At 34.4% G+C, this 19,019-nt stretch overlaps 1 long non-coding RNA gene across 4 annotated transcripts; it reads left to right on the top strand.

Moving 5' to 3' along the window:
- Positions 1-7,148: 7,148 nt before the first annotated feature.
- LOC106320436 lies at positions 7,149-8,522 on the top strand. 4 transcript variants are annotated; one of them, XR_001265843.1, is made up of 6 exons: positions 7,152-7,337; positions 7,426-7,531; positions 7,728-7,799; positions 7,880-8,005; positions 8,115-8,146; positions 8,235-8,522. It is a non-coding gene; the product is annotated as an uncharacterized LOC106320436 (long non-coding RNA). The 4 variants fall into 4 exon arrangements; XR_001265841.1 differs by having other exon boundaries at positions 7,158-7,337; positions 7,426-7,515; XR_001265842.1 differs by having other exon boundaries at positions 7,149-7,337; positions 7,728-8,005.
- Positions 8,523-19,019: the final 10,497 nt, after the last annotated feature.

Genomic DNA, 19,019 nt, shown 5'->3' with positions numbered 1-19,019 from the left:
CTAGTTTCCCGGAGAACTTGAGATCATTTTCGGCAATAGCCATGATATGTGTGAAAACATGATCTCTCTTCACATCATCGTACTCTGCACACATAGCTTTCTTCAGATCTCTGATAAGTTCCATGCGGCAACTGTTGTTGATCTTCTTAACCCGAGGTTCTGAACCCTCTGCATATAATCGTTTAGGTAGCTCCAGCTCCATATCTACAAAAGATAATAAAACACATGGTTGTTAACAGCAATATCATAAACATGCAAACGCCCGAAACAAGCGTAAGTGTGAAACTGAGCCAGAGTGAAACTGAGCCAAACACAAGATAATAATCAAAAGCAAAACACCATTGTCTAATCAAATTTAAATTTAGAAACACAGTAGATCGATTAATCAAATGAGACAAGTCAATCTCCATCTCGCAATCAAATCAGCAAACTAAGACTATTAACAGTCAAATACACACAAACTTTGTTCAGCGAAATCAGTATCGTAACACTCACAAAGACAAACACAAACACTAACATTGTTCAACAAAATCGGTTCACATAATCAAAAAGTCAATTCAAACAAGCAAAAAAATATTGATCCAAGTCAAAGTAACAAACTTAATAATGAAACAAAGACTAAGACAAATCAAAGAAACAAACCGTTCACAAATTGAGACCAGATAGCCGGATGAGAGAGGCGGAGACGGGGAGAGAATCCGAAAGGTGGAGAGAAATGGAGAGAAGCGACGAGAAGCACAGAGGAGGAGAGTAGCGGAGAGGTGAAGAGAACCAGAGAGAATCAGAGAGAAGCGGCGAGAAGCGGAGAGGCAGAGAGGCGGATAAGCTTGATTTTTCCGTTGATTTCACCGGTTCGTCCACAAGATCGCCATCGTCAAAGTCTCGATTTTTTGGCCTTCAGAGAGAGGCGGTGAAACGAAAACGAAATTAGTTCAGAGGTGGAGGCAAACAAAGAGAAACAGCGAGAAGCAGAGAGGCGGAGAAGCTTGATTTCGCCGTTGAATTCACCGGTTATTACACAGGATCGCCATTTTCAAAGTCTCGATTGTTTTTCTTGAGAGAGAGGCGGAGAAACCAACAAGAAATTAGGGTTACGTGTTTTTTTCCCTTTTTGTTTTAACTTTTTTAATATATCTTTGCAACACGTTTTTTTTTAAAATTTTTTTTTTTACTATAGCACATGAAACAAACACAATTAAATTATGTTTAATTAAATTAATTCAAGGTTAGTTTTGGGATTTTGGAAAAGTTTATACTAAAGGGACAATTTAATGATGGATTTATACCATAGAGACAACTATGCTGTTTTCTTGTTCTCTTTTGGCAATTTCCCAGTAAATTATAACTCTAATACTCGTATTTATACTTTTCAAACCCCCAACTTTTATTTTTTTAATGAAATTTGCCTATTAACTAAAGATGGTTTTCTGAAACCTTAATAATTATCACTATCCTAGTGCGGACACCCACTCTAGATATCAACTTTGATAGAGAATCTGTCAAGTCCCGAAAGGATGATGTTCCCTACTAAGGAAGCTGTCGATATATAACTGGAGTAATATATATTTAAGCATTAATTCGTATCAGCAAACTGTAAAACCTATTTATTAGTTGGCACAAAATTTTGCTCTACTGAGACATGGAAACTTGGAAATGTCTAGCAAGTTCCAAATACACAAACATGAAGACTCCATGAGAATATCTTAACGAAACAATATCAATATACATGTGTAAGTTTTATCGTAAGAACTTTTTTAAAAAAAGGGTTGATGGTAGATAAGTAGATTAGCTGATTGTTGATATGATTAGGTATCGTCGAGCAGCGTACAACATCTTAGAATCAGTCAAATATACATTGAGCATAATTTGACGCAATTAACTTCATCCAAATATATGGCTTTACAGTACACAAAAGCCCATGATAATAAAAAGGCCCAATATTATTTTTCAGTAGCTGTTTCAGCTTCTTCTACACAAAGAATACGGACACATCGGAGGAGAGCGATGGAGTTTTACGACGAAGACAGGCCTAGATTCGTATTCCGATCTCGTCCTTCCTCTTCTCGAATGGCGGAGGAAAACAACCCTAAACCAACTAACAAGATCTTCATCTCAGTCTCCGTCGTCATCTCTCTCCTCGTTTTATCACTCTCCTTCTTCTACTTCGAATCAGAGCCTACCAAATCGCTCCTCTTATGGCTCTCAATCTCCGTCCTCGTCGGTCCTTTCGCGCCTTCTTCTCTCACCGGTGGTAGAATCCGCGTCGGTTACGGTGAGATCTTGGAGCAAGAGTAGATCAACGAGGATCTCTCGTTGGACAACGAGCGCGAATCGAGGAGGAACAAACGATCTAACAAAATGGAGAGAATCAGTTGAGGTAAATATTCGTGAATAGGCAGATGCTTTTTTTTCATTGTAGTTGTTAGATTGTTTTTATGCAATCCTGGTGATCTCTCCATCGAGTGTGAGTAGCTTCCAAGTTCCAAGATTAGATTCCTTAAAATGGAGAGATGGAGTTGATGAAATGTAAGTTGCATAGAGTCATAATGTCATGGCTCGTGTTCTTGATGTTCAAAAGATTTGGTATTTTATCCCGAGGAATTTGTTTACCATATTTTTTTCATCCATCATGTATTCATGTCAAACCAACCCCCATTGTGGTTTGATTCATTATTACCTCTGTTAGTTTCTGGTCAAATTTTATGCTGAATGTAATGGTTTGTAGTTTCAATGGAACAATACAAAAGGCACATACTGTAATGGGTTTGGTGAGATGAAAAAGGGTGTGATCTTGGCATGAAATTGGTTTAGGTTCATAGTTGTTTCTAGTTTATTATTTCTATTCCTAGTATAATATTATTGGTAGATATATATCCTCTAGGCTGAAGAACTACTATAGAACCTCCATAAGCATTATGGTAGAATCCCGGCATCCGCATTAGGGCAAGAATACCCCTTGCATCCGCATTAGGGCAAGAATACCCCTTGCATTCAATGGCTTTCTATCTTATTTCGGTAATCTTCCTTTGTGATTTTCCCAAAAAGCACATGTCTGATAAGTATGGGACTAAATTCATCTTGAAGTTAACTATGTACACAAATTTTATCTCAATGTGTTTACACAACTCCCTTTTATGTCATAGAGTTTCTGAATTTGAATCTGTTACTGAAATGATCCACTTAATGCAGGGATATCTGATCGGATTATGGAAAATATGATGAGAGGAAGAAGAGTTTTGTTATTGCTGCTTGAGTTTTCAAGAGTTTATGCGGGGAAAGTGTCTTTACAAACATATACAAAAACAACATATCAATATGCCACAGGAAGTAACATAGATTTATTTATTATGGGTAACTATAACTTGATAAGCACCAACATCCTTTGGGAAACTATAATTTAGTCCTAGAACATTTTTGTATATCAAAAACATTACTGGATTAATAAATTTACTGTGGAAGCCCTTTGGTCCAGTGGTTTGACCAGAGGTTCACTAATGCTTCTACACCAGGAGGTCTGGGTTTCAATTTCCGGAAAAAGTGGAATTATGCGAATTAAGGGAGAAAAATGCTTACAAGAGATCTGCAGCATGGCACGAGGAGTACCGTCAAGCGTGGATCCCATAGGGCGGCTCAGGTGATGCAGTCAGGCGTGAATCCTCATGCGGCAAGTAGAATTGTCGGCTATAGAATCGTCTGTAATATTTCTACTAGTTGTAATAGCATAATTATCCATCGTTAAAAAAAAAGATTAATAAAATTACTAGTAAGAACCTTCTAATAATTTGGATGTTATCATGTGTTATTTAGATTGTGTTGGTTCCTCTACCAAGTTTCCTTACCAAACGAAAATTTTCTATGTTAATTCTTTTATTTGCATGTAAGTTTATCGCTCTAATTGTCGAACAGTTAAGTATATTTTGAATATTAGAATTGACACTCGGTAGATGTTTCTTTCTATATTATTTATTTTAGGTTCAACCTTATTATATTTACTAGTCATAGGTCAAAGGTGTGTTACGTTGGTTAGTCATCTCTGTCGATTTGCTTCCATACTGCCTTGATGATAAAATCTCCCACATTGCTAGTTGAAAAGAACGCTAAGTAATATATAACATTTACGGACTAATCTAATTATCACAAATTGATTTTAGGTCGGAAGCACATCTATCTTAACAAAATTAGAGACTAAGTCTCCCAATTGGTACGGATCCTTAGTAATATATAAGATAAATGGGCCAATCAATTCATCACCAATTGATTTAGGTTGGAAGCTCATTTAGATCCACGCAATCCAATTCGATCCTCATCGATCCAACCCAAAATTGGTCTACTGATCATTTTATGAACATTCCGAGATTAACGCTTAAAAAGTAGTCATCTTGATGGGGCGTATAACAGACTAGTCTCCATATAGGTAGTTGGAAGGAACCATAAATAATATTTAAGATTTATGGGCTGATCTACATATCCCCAATTTGTTTTAGGTTGAAAGCCCATCTAACTTAACATGGTATCAAAGCCCAACCCACGCAATCAAACCCTATCTGGCCCAAAGTTGCCCCATCAATAATTTCCTGAACATTTCGAGATAGACGCTCAAAGAGCCATCATCTCGAGTGGGTGTATTACAGACTAAGTCTCACACATCAGTAGTTGGAAGAGATACTTAGTAATAAATAATAAATAGGCTAATCCACTTATCATCAATTAGTTTTAGGTTGAAAACTCATCTCGCTTAACAAATACATTGCTTCGTCGTGAGCTTTTAGCCATATCTTGCATTATTTTTATCGTTTTGCTTATTTCGCATTTTCGCTTGTTCGAGCCTTTTGATAGTTTCACTGAGATGATGGTAGTCTTCGTTGATGGGTTTTATCTGGGTTATGCTCTTATCGGTTTCCTCGTTACTCGCAATCACCGGTTCAACTATAGATTTCTAGGCATATCCCCTCATGGTTACAATATCATTAAAGTGAAGAATTTATGACTTCAAGCAAAGCTACCATGAAGTTTGATACTAAAAAAAAAATAGAATTATGGTTGGGTTCTTCTCCTAAGATGATATGTTGTTTTGTTGCTCTTGTAAGCACACTCTTATATCACATTTTGGTGAGTGTTTTTATAGGGGTTGATTTTAGTTTTTTTTTTTAATTTCACATCATTTAATAATTGAATGAGCCATCGTTAAAAATAACATTTATTTTATGTTCTTTTTGATTGATATTTAAATATATGATAATTTTATGTAAATTTTTTAAATAGTATTTAATTTATTCTACTGATATTTAGAGAATGTTGCTAAAAATTTGGAATGCTCTACTGGAAATGATACAACTATAGACTTCCAAGACATATTTATAGTTAATTAAAAACGTTATATTTGTCTTTGTTATCCCATATAACATTAATAATTATGTGAAGTCAAAGGAATGTTAATAATTTTTTTTTTAGGTCACAAAATTTACAAAAATTTAAATATAACAAGGAAATAAATTATTAAAAATATTGTTAGCAAAATGTCAAAAATCTTTGTGACTTCAATTTGTTTCATAAAAAAATTAAAACTCAATTAATTAAGGAAATTTATTTTTATTACACCATACATGACAATATAATATATTTTCAATAAAATTGTTATTTCATATTCCAAATTGGAACATGTATGGTATTATATATTGGTAAATATGTTAAAATAAAGAATACTTGACCAATAGCATCAATATAAAGAGACATTATTTAATGTTGTTGACTGACTTGATTCATCAAATCTATAAATGTTCCAGAATGATAAACAACTGAAGACAAAATTTCAAAGATCTTTCGGCATTTGAATTCATTAAAGAAAAGAATGGCTTCCATAAATTTTGAATTTTTTTGATATTATTGGTGAACTCATTCTTATGAAGGAAAAATCAAAAGAAGATGAAGAGCATGTGAGGGTGAGAATTTATTTACACTATTTACTCTTATGAACTTTGCTCTTTCTACTAACGTTAATTATATTTTGTGAAATTTAGGGTTTGCTTGAAACTTTAATCAAATGCCTAGATGAAAACAAGATTGTTTTGCGCATCCAACTACTTGAAGGAATCCGACATTTAAATATAAAAAAAATTACTTGATTATCAAATAAAGATATTAGATGATGTATTGAGACAAACAATAAGCTTATTGAAACAATTTAGGCTTGCTCGATGGAGGAATGCTGATGTGGAAAGAAAATTAAGCTTATTGAAGCGATGGAGGCTTGCTCGTTGGAGGATTGCTCGTTTAGATCAATGGCAAAAGTCTTAACCAGATAATTATCATATGAACATCATTACCATGTATCATATATGATCAAATTGTCCTTTGTTTCTTCATCTAAAGCTTTTATGGAATAATAAATGAAATGCAATTATGTTGTTTGTGAATCTATATATAAAATGGTAGTCTTATAATAAAATATTTTTAGTTTAATATTTTTTTTTAATGTTATTGAATAACCAAAAGTATGTGAAATATTTACATTGTAGAAAATTGTAATACCCAAATGTGCAAGAATGATTTTAAAACTATAGAAAATACAATACCAAATTTATCTAAATCAAGGATATTGGCATTGCGCTAAAAATTGAATTAAAAACATAAAATGGCTTTACAAATAATACTTAAGATGTTTTACAATTAAAATAAAACTAAATACAATATCTATATAATCTTTTAAATGCATATAAAAGAAATTAGGAGCGTCAAAAAAGATAAAAGAATACTAGTTTCTATTGGTCACTCACCTGTATGACATGAGCAATGTATGTATTTAGAGTATATGTTTATTTGAGTACAACACTTATAATTTGTGTTTTCAGCAGAGATATCCCTCTTACTTATACTTCGATAAGTGTAGAATTACAATGACAGTATTATATCTTATTCACTTTTCATAGATTAATTTGTCGAGGTTTAGAGTAAGCAATGTTTAGCTAGAGTATTATATCTTAACCTTTATAGTAATAATTTAATTTAGTATTGATTAAAATGATAATATATCAAATTCAATATAGCTACAAATAACTGCATATTATGTTGTGGCTATATAATAATTCAGAAATTTAACACAAAAATTTCCATTCCCGCTTTGCCTTTTTCTCATTTTCCCGGCTAAAGCATTTCCGGGGCAAACAAATTATTTTCTGTTTGAAACGAAACCACAAAATTTATTTAAGTATAGAAATACAAAAAATCTTTTTTACTTATCTTCAATTCTCCCTTTGTTTCTTCAGCCTCCTCTGTATCTTTTCTCAATCTTCTCTCTTCAACCTTCTAATATAGCTGTTGCTTCCTAATTCGTGTTTAAGGTTAGCTGTCTCTCTCTTTCATTCACTCTTCTGAACTGATTCACCCTTTTGTTTCTTGCCTTCGACTCAAATTTGATTTGGATTGCAGATGAATCTCCTAGGCGTCAATCTTAAAATCGCTTCTTTCATGCCTCAGTTCCATAGCTCACGATCCGATTGTAATTTATGCGCTTCTTGGGTTAGGTTCTGTCTCTGTGAGTTTTGTTTCTATCTCACATTTAGATTAGTGAAATTGAGGTTTAAATGAAAATCTTGTTTGGTTCTTAGCGCAACAAGAGAACCTGAAACCCTTGCTTTTATTTCATTCTGAATGGTACTTGATTTGTGATTTGACGAGTGATTAGATAAAAAGATGAATCCTTTACTCACTTTGTGTTTCCATTGTCATAGGTTTCTGCAAACGACGAAGTTTTGTGTACTGCTTGATATCAAGGAGAAAACTTTGAAGAAGCTGTCTAAGCAGTATGTGTGTTCCAGACTGTCTTTGTTTTCTATTTGTTCTCACATACTTACCAAACTCTTTGTTTCTATCTTCGTGCAAGGACATGATATACGAATCCAAGTAGCAGGGGTCACTTGTACAGTTCTCTGGCTCTAAGGAAATTCAAATGATGCTGGAGATTGCGGTGGCATCCCTGTGTTTAATACTTATAATGTCACTGCATTTGGTAAGATCAAAAAATCAAAATATGCAATAACTAGTAACTGATTACTTGATTATCCCTTTTCTGCTTATTAACTCTAAAGCTTGGTACTTTGGCAATGATATGATGGTAGAGAAGATGGCCAAACACGAAGTAATGCTATAGGTAGGTATATTCTCCTAACTCATTCTGCACATAAGTACCTTTAGGCTACCGATTAGCTTGATTATTTTGATTTACAACACTAATATAGGGCGATCTTAGGAGGAGCCATACTTGTTCCTGAAGTCGCAATGCAAGTAGCAAAGAAGAGACATAATTGATTGATATCAGTGACGAGGAAGTAACAAGTCTCGAAGGAGATTTAAGTTTGGGTATAAGGATGAGTGGTACGTAGGCAAATCGAACCTCCGGTCAAGTTTGATATAGCCAAGAGACCAGGAGCAAAGAGATACCGTGCACCAGTTTAGATTTAGGTTTTTATTAGGTTTTCAAAACCAGTTTATTATTTATGAACCAGTTTTAATTTGTAAACCATATTGAAAATATTATTGGAAATAAAAGAAAATAAAATAATTGATTTGGTTTTAGTATTTATTGTAATTGTTATTAATTAATTAATTAATTTGATTATAGAAAAAATGCATTTTAATTAAATTTTATAATAATGGCAACAATTTAGTTTTGTGGCTGATTGTAGAAAATTTTAAACGGTTTAGAATATGGCTTTTTGTAGCGAAAAGAGCAACAAACTTGAGTTAGCGCTATTTGTAGCTAGTAGCTACAAAAATCGTTTGTGGCTAAGTCGTAGAAGTAGAGCAACAAATAGCAACACTTATTCGATTGCCACAAGCTCATAGTCAACGAATTTTTTCTGTGGCGATTTGTGGCTAAGTGTTAAATAGCCACGAAAATTAGTCGATAGCCACCATATTTTTCGTGGCTAAATACACAATTTCTTGTAGTGTTTTACTCTTTTATCAAACATTTTCAGGTCTTAGGTCCACTTGGAGGAGAAGATGTCGAATTGAGTGCAAATGAGCTGTTAAAGATGCAGAATTTTGTATATGCATACGAAGTTTAGCTTTTGATGGAAGACTTCCCACTGTATTATTTGATACAAGATATTTAACTGAGTTAGATTCTCACTTACACCAGTCTGAGATCGATCCATCGGTTATATTGAATGGTTTTCGCATTTGACGGATGACTGGTCTATCTCCTGGTTCAATTCAAGAAAAAAGAAAAAAATTGGTTGTCCTTATTTTTAGTTAATTTTAGCCTCCAATTTTATCAAGAATAAATTAGACATATATCTTTTATTTTCAGTCATTTATAGGGCTACCTTTATTTTTCATCAACCTTATTATTGGTTTCGGATATTTGGGGACACGAATATGGACCTTTGGAAAAGATTTATGAACCCTTGTTTTTGATTTCTAAATACATTATGAATTATTCATCATTTTTCTGTGTTTTTATTTACATGCATGAGTAGCATTAGTTAGGTTAAGGGTTTTAAAGGAACTCATAGATTGATGATTGTGATTTTTTAAAACAGAAAATATCTATCCATTTTTTCATCTAAGTTGTTCTTATGCTTGAATTGGAATGATCACATGATTCCTTACTCATAGGTTGTTTAATGCACTGAAAGTTTACAATTAAATATCTGAACGAACTTAAATGAGCAAAATACTCTTAACCAATTGAAGTTGATGTTAGAGAGTTTTGTAAACTTATCGAGTAGGATAATGTTCTCTACTAAGGAAGTTGTGGATAATTGGAGTAGTATATCTTTAAGCATTAATTCGTTTCAGCAAAATGTAAAAACTATTTATTAGTTGGAACGAAATTTTGCTCTGCTGAGACATGGAAACTTGGACATGTCTAGCAAGGTCCAATTACCCAAACATGAAGACTCTATGAGAAGATCTTAACGAAACAAATATCAATATACATGTGTAAGTTTTATCGTAAGAATCAAAAAAATAACCGATGGTAGAGAGTATAAGTAGATTAGCTGATTGTTGATATGATTACCATCAGCCTACAACTATCTTAGAATCAGTCAAATGTACACTGAACAGTAACTAACTTGACGCAATCTACTTCATCCAAATATATCGGGGTTACAGTACACAAGAGCCCATGATAATGAGAAGGCCCAATATTAATTTTAGTATTTGTTTCAGCTTCTTCTACATGAGCGCAAATCGAGAAGGAACAAACATCTAAGAAAATGACGCCAATTATCTAGAGAGAGAATCCGTTGAGGTAAATAAACGTGAAGATGCAATATAACTTTTTCACTGTAGTTGTTAGATTGTTTCTGTGTAATCGTGGTGATCTCTCCATTGAGTGTGAGTAGCTTCGAATATTAGACTCGTTATTAAGGAGAGATGGAGTTGATGAACTGTAAGTTGCATAGAGTCATAATGTCATGGCTCGTGTTCTTGATGTTCAAAAGATTTGCTATTTATCCTGAGACATTTGTTTACCATATTTTTTATCCATCATGTATGCATGTCAAACCAACCCCATTGCGGTTTGATTCACTATTACATCTATTAGTTTCTGGTCAAATTTTATGCTGAATGTAATGCTTTGAAGTTTGAATGGAACAATACAAAAGGCATATACTGTAATGGGTTTGGTGAGATGGAAAAGGGTGTGATCTTGGCATGAAATTGGTTTAGGTTCATAGTTATTATTTCTATTCCTAGTATAATATTATTGGTAGATATCTATCCTCTAGGCTGAAGAACTACTATAGAACCCCCATAAGCATTGTGGTAGAATCTCGGCATCCGCATTAAGGAAAGAATACCCCTTGCATTCAATGGCTTTCTATCTTATTTTGGTAACCTTCCTTTGTGATTTTCCCAAAAAGCACAAATCTGATAAGTATGGGATTAAATTCATCTTAAAATTAAGACATGTACACAAATTTTATCTCAATGTCTTTACACAACTCCCTTTTATGTCATAGAGTTCTGAATTTGAATCTATTAATGACATGATCCACTTAATGCAGGGATATCTGATCGGATTAGGGAAAATATGATGAGAGGAAGAAGAGTTTTGTTGTTGCTGCTTGAGTCTTCAATATTTTATGCGGGGAAAGTGTCTTTACAGACATACAAAAAAAATATCAATATGCCACAGGAAGTAACAAAGATTTATTTATTTGGGTAACTATAACTAGATTAGCACCAACAGTATCCTTTACGTAACTATAATTTAGTCCTGAAACTTTTTTTGTATATCAAAAACATCACTGTAATCAATAAATTTACTAGTAAGAACTTTCTAATAATTTGGATGCTATCATGTGTTATTTAGATTGTGTTGGTTCACCTACCAAGTTTCCTTACCAAATAAAAACGTTCTCATGTTAATTCTCTTTATTTGCATGTAAGTTTATGGTTCTAATGGTCGAACAGTCAAATACTATATTTTGAATATTAGAATTGTCACTCGGTAGATGTTTTTTCTATATGATTTACTTTATGTTCAACGTAACTATGTTTACTAGTCATAGTTCGTCCTATTCTCTCTAATAGTGTCTTATCAGTCATTCTCCGCGCTCTCAGTGTATGTCACTCCTCAATGGCACCGGAGAGGGTCTACTTTCTTCTTTTACTTTGTTTTTATTTAGCTCATGTGTTTTCCATGGAGTTTTTCGGAGTTTAGACATTATTGATGGTCTTTCTGTTATGGATCTGGTGGCCACTAATGATCTCCAGAGGCAATTATTCTGAGGATCCAAAACCTAGCTAAGGGGAAGAAACATGAGTTTCTACAAATTGTCAATGGCTGGTCAAAGGTGTGTTGGTTAGTCATCTCTTTCATTTTGTTTCCATCCTGCCTTGATACTATTAGAGACAAAGTCACCACATTGGTAGTTGGAAGGGATTCTAATTAATATATAAGACTAATCTAATTATCACAAATTGGTTTTAGGTTGGAAGCACATCTAACTTAACAATATTAGAGACTAAAGTCTCCCACATCGGTAGTTGGTAGGGATCCTTAGTAATGTATAAGATAGATGTGTCAATCCACTTATCACCAATTGCTTTTAGGTTGGAAACTCATTTATATTAACATGGTATCATAGCCTGATCCATGCAATCCAACTCGATCCTCATCGATCCAACCCAAAGTTGGCCCATTGATCATTTTTTCAACATTCCGAGATCGACGCTTAAAAAGTCATCATCTTGATTGAGCATATTAGAGACTAGGTCTCCCATATTGGTAGTTGGAACGGATCTTAAATAATATTTAAGATTGATGGGCTAATCCACATATTTCTAATTTGTTTTAGGTTGAAAGCCCACCTAACTTAACATGGTATCAAAGCCCGATCAACGCAATCAAACCCGATCCACATCGATCTGGCCCAAAGTTGGCCCATAAATCCTTTCCTGAAAATTTCGATATTGACGCTCAAAAGCCATCATTTCGAGTGGATGTATCAGAGACTAAGTCTCACACATCAGTAGTTGGAAGGGATACTTAGTAATAAATAATATAAATAAGCTAATTCACTTATAACCAATTGGTTTTAGGTTGAAAGCTCATCTACCTTAACAATTACATGGCTTTGTCGTGAGCTTTTAGCCTTATCTTGCATTATTTTTATGGTTTTGCTTATTTTCGCATTTTTGACAGTTTCACTGAGATGATGCTAGTCTTCGTTGATGTGTTCTATCCAGGTTGTGCTCTTATATGTTCCCTCATCTCAGGCCTCCCATGTGCTTTTATTGGCTGGGAGAGATTGTTTGGTGGTGTGGTTGGTGTTGTGCCGCTCCGCCTCCTCTTGCTAAGTCTAGCTTTTTCTCGTGTGTGTTTTGCTTGAAACTTGTGGAGTATAGTTATCTTCTTTGTGGCTCCATAGTTGGTTTATTTCTCCCTTTATTGGCCTATTTTTGGTTTTATTTTTGCGTTATTCAAGCTTGATCGTTGTTTTGTATTACTTTGGTGCGGTTCTTAGAATTGTTCTGCCTCCCCCATTGTTAAGTTATCAGATAGTTTTTATAGTATTGTTGTAGGTTAGATGAATTTCACTTGTGTTTTCGCTGCGTTCCTTGATTTCCTTGGCACAAGAATTAAACAAGAGATTCATCTTAAGTCAAGTTTGCGCTGATATCAGCATATGAAGGAGATGAGAGACCATGAGCATATGTCTATGGTGTACCCTCAATTTTGGAACGAGAGGAGGACATTCAGGTATGCCCCAATAAAACCCATCTTTTATTATTGGACCGAATGTTGCAGACACAGAATCATGCTGATATAGAGATTTTGTGTAGTTAGTTACTCGAAATCACCGGTTCAACTATAAATTTCTAGGCATACCTCCTCATGGTTACAATATCATTTGAGTAAAGAAGTTATGACCTGAAGTAAAGCTACCATTAATTTTGATCCCGGCAAGAAATAGAATTATGATTGGGTTATTCTCCTAAGATTATATGTTGTTTCATTGCTCTTCTAAGCAGACTTTTATATCACTTATCGGTGAGTGCTTTTATAGGGGTTGATTTTAGCTTTGTCTTTCACATCATTGAATAATTCAACGAGTCTGCATTAAAAAGAACATTTATTTTATGTTCTTTTTTTATTGATATTCAAATATATGATAATTTTATTTAAACTTTTTAAATATTATTTAATTTATTCTACTGATATTTAGAGAACGTTCCTAAAATTTGGGATGTCGTACTAAAATTGATACAGCTAAAGCTTCCAAGATATATTTATATTTAATTAAAAAAATTATATTTGGGCTGTAGGTGGTGACTTTAGCTTTAATTTTCATCTACACCCTCAAATACTATCAATCATGTTTTATATTAGTTTTTAAAGGTACAACCAAAAAAATAAAGTTACAGCCAAAAATACATAAAAAATTGTTGTAAAAATATTATTTTTTAAAGCTCCATCTTTTTAGCTGCAGTAAGTTAAAAAGCTACATCCCTTAAAGATAAATCAAAAAATCCTACAGCCTAATTCTAAAGTAAATTTTCTACAGTTAAACCTCAACCAATCACCCCCATTAATAATTATGTGAAATCAAAAGAATGTAATAAATTGTTTTTATATCAGATTTTTTACAAAAACTTAAATATAACAAGAAAACAAATTATTAAAAATATTTTTAGCAAAATGTCAAAATCTTTGTGACTTCAATTTTGTTTCATAAAAAAATTAAAACTAAATTAATAAAGGAAATTTATTTTTATTACACGATACATGACAATATAATAGATTTTCAATAAAATTGTTATTTCATATTCCAAATTGGAACATTTATGGTATTATATATTGGTAAATATGTTCAAATTAAGAATATTTGACCAATGGCATCAATATAAAGATATGTTATTTAATGTTGTTGACTGACTTGATTTATCAATCTATATATGTGCCAGAATGATAAATAACTGAAGACAAAATTTTAAAGATCTTTCAGCATTTGGATTCATTAAAGAAAAGAATGGCTTCCATAAATTTAAAATTTTTTGATATTATTGGTGAACTCATTCTTATGAAGGAAGAATCAAAAGAAGATGAAGAGCATGTGAGGGTGAGAATTTATTTACACAATTCGTACGCTTATGAACTTTGCTCTTTCTACTAACGTTAATTATATTTTGTGAAATTTAGGATTTGCTTGAAAATTTAATAAAATGCCTAGATGAAAACAAAATTGTTTTGCGCCTCCAAGTACTTGAAGGAATCCGACATTTAAATATAAAAAAATTGCTTGACTATCAAATAAAGATCTTAGATGATTGTATTGAGACGAACAATAAGCTGATAGAAGCAATTGAGGCTTGCTTAAGGGACGAATGCTCATGTGGAAAGAAAAATAAGCTTATTGAAGCGATGGAGGCTTGCTCGTTGGAGGATTGCTCGTCTAGTTCAATGGCAAAAGTCTTAACCAGTCAGAAACCCAATAATTAATATATGAACATCATTACCTTGTATCATATATGATCAAATTGTCCTTTGTTTCTTCATCTAAAGATTTTATGGAATAATAAATAAAATGCAATTATGTTGTTTGTGAATATATATATAAAATGGTAGTTTTATAATAAAATATATTTGGTTTAATATTTTTTTTACCAATAGAAATGTTATTGAATAACCAAAAGTAAGTGAAATATTTACATTGTAGAAAATTGTAATACCCAAATGTGCAAGAATGATTTTAAAACTATAGAAAATACAATACCTAATTTATCTAAATCAAGGATATTGGCATTGCGCTAACTTATTGCATATGGTTTCCCCAGATCTAGCGCCGAATTAGTTAATCAAATATTATATGGCTTCTTTCAGAAATGACTTAAAATTTGTGGTCAAACACAAAATTAACCTCTATTGAATTTTTGTTTTGCCATATTCACCAGAAAAGTTCAACTAATCACAAAAATGCCATTACTTATTATTTTATTATTTTTGAAAATATGTTAAGTTTTACTCAAATATCCTCACTTTCATCACTTATTACGAAATTAAATTCATTGTTTTAATATCATAAGCACCATTAACAACATTTTTTTAACACGACAACCATTAACAACTAAAATCAAGCTTTAAATGCACTAAAAAATAATTTATACATCTTTTTATCTCATTTCTTAGAGACGAATTATTTATCTTGAATATCTTTCGTATTTCATCCCAAAAACTCAAATATTAGAGTTCAGTATTTAATTAAATTACTCAAGTATAATGATTCTTGGTCAATAACGAGGGTGTATTTCTTTAAGAAAATTTGGGTGAAATTTTTCAGGCAGAAACATGATCCGCCGGCTAGTTACTGCGCAGGGGGAAGTTTTGACATCTCATCGTGACATTAAAAAGGAGGATGTGCATCACTTTCAGAGTTTTCTCCAAAGCCAGGATCCAGCTATTGAAGATATTTCGGTCTCGGAACTCCAAGATCTTTTGACTTATAGATGCCCTCCTGAGGCTGCTGCAGTGCATGCGGGGCCTGTTACTGCAAAGGAGATTCATGAAGCTCTGCTTGCCCTGCCTAATGACAAGGTCTATGGTCCGGACGGGTTCACAAAAGAGTTCTTCGTGGCAGCATGGCCTATCCTAGGAAGAGACTTTATCGTCGCAATACAATCCTTCTTCATATTTGGGTTTTTGCCTAATGGGATTAATGCTACTATCTTGACCTTGATTCCAAAGACTGAGAATGCTCAGACAATGAAGGAATACAGGCCCATAGCCTGCTGTAATCTGATATATAAGGTCATATCAAAGGTTCTGGCCAACAGGCTGCAGGTCATCTTCCCGGACGCAGTGGAAAACCAGTGTGCTTTCATCGAGGAGAGGTTGCTTGTGGAGAATGTACTGCTTGCATCTGAGCTGGTAAACGGCTATCATCGCAATGCTGGTAAGGAGAAGTGTGTGATTAAATTTGATATAGCCAATGCTTTTGATACAGTTAAGTGGTCCTTCATCACAACTGTTCTGCAAGCAATGGGACTGCCTTATCAATTTATCAATTGGATAAGACTTTGCATTTCGACAGCAGCTTTTTCAGTCTCAGTAAATGGTAGCTTGGAAGGGTTTTTCACGAGTGCTCGGGGCATCAGACAAGGGTGTTCCTTGTCACCATACATGTATGTCATTTTAAACAACATCCTGTCCAAACTACTCAATGGTGCGGCAGAGGCGAAGGAATTTGCGTATCATCCTCAATGTGAGGGAGTAAAACTCACGCACCTCAGCTTTGCTGATGACATCCTCGTATTCACTGAAGGCAATGCTACATCTCTGTTAGGTGTTCTGGCGGTTATGAAGAAGTTTGCTCAAATGTCGGGTTTGCATATAAATGTTGCTAAGTCTTCGATTTTTGTTTCGGGAAGCAATCTGCAGGCACTCCTTAATGCCGCTTCTGATCTGGGAATTGTAGTTGGTACTCTGCCCATCCGGTATCTGGGCATGCCGCTAACTACAAAGATGCTCACCAGTCACGATTATGAGCCGTTTATAGATAAGATCAGAAAAAAAATGCTCAGTTGGTCTAACAAGTGTCTATCTTATGCGGGAAGGTTACAGCTGATCAAGACTGTGATTGTAGGTACGGTGAATTTTTGGAGCTCGGCTTTCATCTTACCAGCCAAGTGTCTCGATACAATAGAAAGCATGTGCAATGCTTTCTTATGGTCAGGATCACCTACACAGAGTCACAAAGCAAAGTTTAGTTGGGAGGATCTGTGTGTTCCCAAGGAGGAGGGGGGTTTGGGAGTCAGGAGGTTTCGGGACACTTCAAAGATTTTTGCATTAAGGCTTATCTGGCGCTTATTCACGCAGCCATCTTCACTATGGGTCTGCTGGATAAAGCACTATTTGTTGCGATACAACTCTTTTTGGGACCTAAGGGATGATACAAAAGGCTCGTGGATTTGGCGGAAATTACTGAAATTACGGGAGCTGGCGTATTAATTCCTTAGAATGAAGGTTGGAAATGGTAAGAGTATACACTTCTGGTTCGATAATTGGATGGGAAACGACCGCTTGATTGATATTACTGGAGCAATGGGAACTACATACCTTGGGGTTCGGCGACACACTATGGTAAGTGAAGCAGTGGCTCTTGGGGATTGGATCATACAGGGAAAGAGAAGCCGACGGTATCACCATCTCTATGAGAGCATCTTAGCTAAAGAGGCGCCTACTAGCGATAAAGGGGATGATGTTGTATTGTGGAAGCATGGAGAAAATGATTTTAAACCTGAATTCTCAGCTTCGGCTACATGGGAGAAAATCAGGCTGCGAAGGGATAAAGTCGGCTGGAGTCATGTGATTTGGTTTACACAGGCTGTGCCTAGATACTCATTCATTACTTGGCTCGCGATAAGAAACATGTTATCTACTGGTGATAGAATGAGAACTTGGGGTCTAGCGCAGGGGTGTGTGCTTTGTGGAGAACCAGATGAAACAAGAGATCACCTATTTTTTGCTTGCCCTTACTCATATACAGTTTGGGAATCACTGGCTAGAAATTTATTGGGCAGACACATCAATCCGGATTGGGAGCAGACACTTGCTTCTCTGCAGCGTATGGGGGGGCGCAAAGGTATGGATGCCATTTTGGCAAAGCTTTCGTTTCAGACTGTTGTTTATCACCTGTGGCGTGAGAGGAATGGCCGATGTCACTAAAAAGTATGGACGAACTCGGACCAGTTGCGTCGCCTGATTGATAAAGCAATGAGGAATCAAATTTTCTCTCTCAAGTATCATCACCCGTACAAGCTTGCTGGTCTCTTACAGCGGTGGCTGCTGCTCAACCCCTAGAAGGCTATTGATTCTTTGCATTCTTTATAGAGGACACACATAGCTAGATTGAGATGTATATAACTTTTTGTTTTTTGATTGATCAATAAATATGAAACTTCATCAAAAAAAAAAAAAAAACTTGGGTGCTTGGTATTCCCCGGATCGGATTCCTGGTTCTGGTTTGAAAAGACTAGTCTATGTAAGTGTGGTTTCCCTCTCTCTTTCCTTCAATGAAAGAATATAAAAATAAAGGATAAAGATCATAACACTGAATTGGCCTATTAGTGGTCACTCCTATTAGTGCTTGTGTCTCATGGAAGTCTGTCCAATAAACTCAATGGATTAAAATTGATACTTTACATAGTAGCGAGAAATCGATTGAAGAAAGTGAGAAAATAAATAGGAAATAAAACAGAGTAACATTGCATGTGTGGTCAAAAACCTGAATAGATAAGATTTCATGTGTCATGTGATCGCTAATCCCTCGATGAGAGCACACATTTAATCTTAAATGAAGTCGGTAATAGTGAATTTGGATAATTCTTATGAGATGTGGGCTGAAAAAGGTTAGGTTGGTAAGCTGAGATAAAGTACATGGAAGTACCTTCTAACGTTGGTGTTTTTTGATGTAGTTTGCAATTGGCAATGGTAAGACGGTTTTTTCTAAAGGAAGTAGTTCCCATGTTTTTAATTTCTTATACTTTTCTTTATGTTTTGTTTG

The sequence above is a fragment of the Brassica oleracea genome, unplaced genomic scaffold, assembly GCF_000695525.1.
Source record: "Brassica oleracea var. oleracea cultivar TO1000 unplaced genomic scaffold, BOL UnpScaffold00923, whole genome shotgun sequence".
Classification (NCBI taxonomy): Eukaryota; Viridiplantae; Streptophyta; class Magnoliopsida; order Brassicales; family Brassicaceae; genus Brassica; species Brassica oleracea.
The sequence above is the reverse complement of the archived record's forward strand: the minus strand, read 5'-3'. Positions and strand labels throughout refer to the sequence as shown.